Raw genomic sequence first — 5000 nt, 5'->3', positions numbered from 1 at the left:
GGGAGGCTCCGGGGGCCCATCTGGCGTCGCGTCAACTTCGGAATCCAAAACTTTCGGCCAAAAGAAAGAAGTAAAGAAAAGAAGAAAGGGAAGAAGAAGAAGAGAGAAAGAAAACTTTTCCATATTAATGCTCGTCTCGACGGCGACCCGAGCCGACGGACGCCCTGCCACGCCCTCGGGGCCGCCCGGACGACCGCCGCGCACGCAGAGGGCATGCGACTCGCGACCCCGCTCATGCACGCAGGCTGAGCTCGGGAGGAGATGCCGGCCGTGCGTGCGTGTGTGTTTGTGTGCGTGCGTACGTACGTGTGTGTGTTTGTGTGCGTGCGTGTGTGTGTTTGTGTGCGTGCGTACGTACGTGTGTGTGTATGTGTGCGTGCGTGTGTGTGTGTTTGTGTGCGTGCGTACGTACGTGTGTGTGTTTGTGTGCGTGCGTGTGTGTGTGAGATTTTCAGTAAAAAGGAAGAAAAAACGCTTTCATGCTTTCTATCTTTTGTGTTTATCCATAAACAAATCACAAAAAAAATCTAATCAAAGAAAATCTTATAAAGTAAAAACAAGAACAGAAAGCAAAAAAAGATAAAAAAGAAAAGCATTACTGATTACTGGGCGCACTCCAGGCCCCTTGCTTGCTCAGGCCCCTCACTCAGCCCCTCGCTCGCTCAGGCCCTCACTTGCTCAGGCCCCTCGCTCAGCCCATCGCTCACCCCCTCGCTCGCTCAGCCCCTCGCTCAGCCCCTCGCTCAGCCCCTCGCTCACTCAGCCCCTCGCTCAGCCCCTCGCTCAGCCCCTCGCTCACTCAGCCCCTCGCTCAGCCCCTCGCTCGCCTAGCCCCTCGCTCAGCCCCTCGCTCAGCCCCTCGCTCAGCCCCTCGCTCAGCCCCTCGCTCAGTCCCTCGCTCGCTCAGGCCCTCGCTCAGCCTCTCGCTCAGTCCCTCGCTCGCTCAGCCCCTCGCTCGCTCAGCCCCTCGCTCGCTCAGCCCCTCGCTCAGCCAATCGCTCAGCCCCTCGCTCAGCCCCTCGCTCAGCCCCTCGCTCAGCCCCTCGCTCAGCCCCTCGCTCAGCCCCTCGCTCAGTCCCTCGCTCGCTCAGGCCCTCGCTCAGCCCCTCGCTCAGCCCCTCGCTCAGCCCCTCGCTCGCTCAGCCCCTCGCTCAGCCCCTCGCTCAGCCCCTCGCTCAACCCCTCGCTCAGCCCCTCGCTCAGCCCCTCGCTCAGCCCCTCGCTCAGCCCCTCGCTCGCTCAGCCCCTCGCTCAGCCCCTCGCTCAGCCCCTCGCTCAGTCCCTCGTTCGCTCAGGCCCTCGCTCAGCCCCTCGCTCGCTCAGCCCCTCGCTCAGTCCCTCGCTCGCTCAGCCCCTCGCTCAACCCCTCGCTCAGCCCCTCGCTCAGCCCCTCGCTCGCTCAGCCCCTCGCTCAGCCCCTCGCTCAGCCCCTCGCTCGCTCAGGCCCTCGCTCAGCCCCTCGCTCAGCCCCTCGCTCAGCCCCTCGCTCGCTCAGCCCCTCGCTCAGCCCCTCGCTCGCTCAGCCCCCTCGCTCAGCCCCTCGCTCAGCCCCTCGCTCAGCCCCTCGCTCAGCCCCTCGCTCAGTCCCTCGCTCAGCCCCTCTCTCAGCCCCTCGCTCAGCCCCTCGCTCAGTCCCTAACTCGCTCAGGCCCTCGCTCAGTCCCTCGCTCAGGCCCCTTGCTTAGCCCCCTCGCTCAGCCCCTCGCTCGCTCAGCCCCTCGCTCAGCCCCTCGCTCAGCCCCTCGCTCAGCCCCTCGCTCAGCCCCTCGCTCGCTCAGCCCCTCGCTCAGCCCCTCGCTCAGCCCCTCGCTCGCCTAGCCCCTCGCTCAGCCCCTCGCTCGCCTAGCCCCTCGCTCAGCCCCTCGCTCAGCCCCTCGCTCAGCCCCTCGCTCAGCCCCTCGCTCAGCCCCTCGCTCGCTCAGCCCCTCGCTCAGGCCCTCGCTCAGCCCCTCGCTCAGCCCCTCGCTCGCTCAGCCCCTCGCTCAGCCCCTCGCTCAGCCCCTCGCTCAGCCCCTCGCTCAGCCCCTCGCTCAGCCCCTCGCTCAGTCCCTCGCTCGCTCAGGCCCTCGCTCAGTCCCTCGCTCAGGCCCCTTGCTTAGCCCCTCGCTCAGCCCCTCGCTCGCTCAGCCCCTCGCTCGCTCAGCCCCTCGCTCGCTCAGCCCCTCGCTCAGCCCCTCGCTCAGCCCCTCGCTCAGCCCCTCGCTCAGCCCCACGCTCAGCCCCTCGCTCAGTCCCTCGCTCGCTCAGCCCCTCGCTTAGCCCCTCGCTCAGCCCCTCGCTCAGTCCCTCGCTCGCTCAGCCCCTCGCTTAGCCCTTCCCTCAGCCCCTCGCTCAGCCCCTCGCTCGCTCAGCCCCTCGCTCGCTCAGCCCCTCGCTCAGCCCCTCGCTCAGCCCCTCGCTCGCTCAGCCCCTCGCTCGCTCAGCCCCTCGCTCGCTCAGCCCCTCGCTCAGTCCCTCGCTCAAACCCCTTGCTTAGCCCCTCGCTTGCTCAGCCCCTCGCTCAGCCCCTCGCTCAGCTCCTCACTCACTCAGCCCCTCGCTAACTCAGCCCCTCGCTCAGCCCCTCGCTCAGCCCCTCGCTCGCTCAGGCCCCTCGCTAAGCTCCTCGCTCACTCAGCCCCTCGCTCGCTCAGCCCCTCACTCAGCCCCTCGCTCACTCAGCCCCTCGCTCAGCCCCTCGCTTAGCCCCTCGCTCGCTCGGGCCCCTCGCTGAGCCCCTTGCTCAGCCCCTCGCTCAGCCCCTCGCCCAGTCCCTCGCTCAGGCACCTCGCTCAGTCCTTCGCTCACTCAGGCCCCTCGCTCGCTCAGGCCCCTCGCTCAGCCCCTCGCTTAGCCCCTCGTTCAGCCCCTCGCTCAGCCCCTCGATCAGGCCCCTTGCTCAGCTTCTCGCTCAGCCCCTCGCTCAGGCACCTCGCTCAGTCCCTCGCTCACTCAGGCCCCTCGCTCGCTCAGGCCCCTCGCTCAGCCCCTCGCTTAGTTCCTCGTTCAGCCCCTCGCTCAGCCCCTCGATCAGGCCCCTTGCTCAGCCCCTCGCTCAGCCCCTCGCTCAGGCACCTCGCTCAGTCCCTCGCTCACTCAGGCCCCTCGCTCGCTCAGGCCCCTCGCTCTGTCCCTCGCTCGCTCAGGCTCTTCGCTCAGCCCCTCGCTCAGCCCCTCGCTCAGCCCCTCGCTCTGTCCCTCGCTCGCTCAGGCCCTTCGCTCAGCCCCTCGCTCGCTCAGCCCCTCGCTCAGCCCCTCGCTCAGCCCCTCGCTCAACCCCTCGCTCAGCCCCTCGCTCAGCCCCTCGCTCAGCCCCTCGCTCAGCCCCTCGCTCGCTCAGCCCCTAGCTCAGCCCCTCGCTCAGCCCCTCGCTCAGTCCCTCGTTCGCTCAGGCCCTCGCTCAGCCCCTCGCTCGCTCAGCCCCTCGCTCAGTCCCTCGCTCGCTCAGCCCCTCGCTCAACCCCTCGCTCAGCCCCTCGCTCAGCCCCTCGCTCGCTCAGCCCCTCGCTCAGCCCCTCGCTCAGCCCCCTCGCTCGCTCAGGCCCTCGCTCAGCCCCTCGCTCAGCCCCTCGCTCAGCCCCTCGCTCGCTCAGCCCCTCGCTCAGCCCCTCGCTCGCTCAGCCCCTCGCTCAGCCCCTCGCTCAGCCCCTCGCTCAGCCCCTCGCTCAGCCCCTCGCTCAGTCCCTCGCTCAGCCCCTCTCTCAGCCCCTCGCTCAGCCCCTCGCTCAGTCCCTAACTCGCTCAGGCCCTCGCTCAGTCCCTCGCTCAGGCCCCTTGCTTAGCCCCTCGCTCAGCCCCTCGCTCGCTCAGCCCCTCGCTCAGCCCCTCGCTCAGCCCCTCGCTCAGCCCCTCGCTCAGCCCCTCGCTCGCTCAGCCCCTCGCTCAGCCCCTCGCTCAGCCCCTCGCTCAGCCCCTCGCTCAGCCCCTCGCTCAGTCCCTCGCTCGCTCAGGCCCTCGCTCAGTCCCTCGCTCAGGCCCCTTGCTTAGCCCCTCGCTCAGCCCCTCGCTCGCTCAGCCCCTCGCTCGCTCAGCCCCTCGCTCGCTCAGCCCCTCGCTCAGCCCCTCGCTCAGCCCCTCGCTCAGCCCCTCGCTCAGCCCCACGCTCAGCCCCTCGCTCAGTCCCTCGCTCGCTCAGCCCCTCGCTTAGCCCCTCGCTCAGTCCCTCGCTCGCTCAGGCCCTCGCTCAGTCCCTCGCTCAGGCCCCTTGCTTAGCCCCTCGCTCAGCCCCTCGCTCGCTCAGCCCCTCGCTCGCTCAGCCCCTCGCTCGCTCAGCCCCTCGCTCATCCCCTCGCTCAGCCCCTCGCTCAGCCCCTCGCTCAGCCCCACGCTCAGCCCCTCGCTCAGTCCCTCGCTCGCTCAGCCCCTCGCTTAGCCCCTCGCTCAGCCCCTCGCTCAGTCCCTCGCTCGCTCAGCCCCTCGCTTAGCCCTTCGCTCAGCCCCTCGCTCAGCCCCTCGCTCGCTCAGCCCCTCGCTCGCTCAGCCCCTCGCTCAGCCCCTCGCTCAGCCCCTCGCTCGCTCAGCCCCTCGCTCGCTCAGCCCCTCGCTCGCTCAGCCCCTCGCTCAGTCCCTCGCTCAAACCCCTTGCTTAGCCCCTCGCTTGCTCAGCCCCTCGCTCAGCCCCTCGCTCAGCTCCTCACTCACTCAGCCCCTCGCTAACTCAGCCCCTCGCTCAGCCCCTCGCTCAGCCCCTCGCTCGCTCAGGCCCCTCGCTAAGCTCCTCGCTCACTCAGCCCCTCGCTCGCTCAGCCCCTCACTCAGCCCCTCGCTCACTCAGCCCCTCGCTCAGCCCCTCGCCCAGTCCCTCGCTCAGGCACCTCGCTCAGTCCTTCGCTCACTCAGGCCCCTCGCTCGCTCAGGCCCCTCGCTCAGCCCCTCGCTTAGCCCCTCGTTCAGCCCCTCGCTCAGCCCCTCGATCAGGCCCCTTGCTCAGCCCCTCGCTCAGCCCCTCGCTCAGGCACCTCGCTCAGTCCCTCGCTCACTCAGGCCCCTCGCTCGCTCAGGCCCCTCGCTCAGCCCCTCGC

Source organism: Penaeus chinensis, chromosome 13 (genome assembly GCF_019202785.1).
Source record: "Penaeus chinensis breed Huanghai No. 1 chromosome 13, ASM1920278v2, whole genome shotgun sequence".
NCBI classification, from domain to species: domain Eukaryota; kingdom Metazoa; phylum Arthropoda; class Malacostraca; order Decapoda; family Penaeidae; genus Penaeus; species Penaeus chinensis.
Note: the sequence above shows the minus strand (reverse complement) of the source record.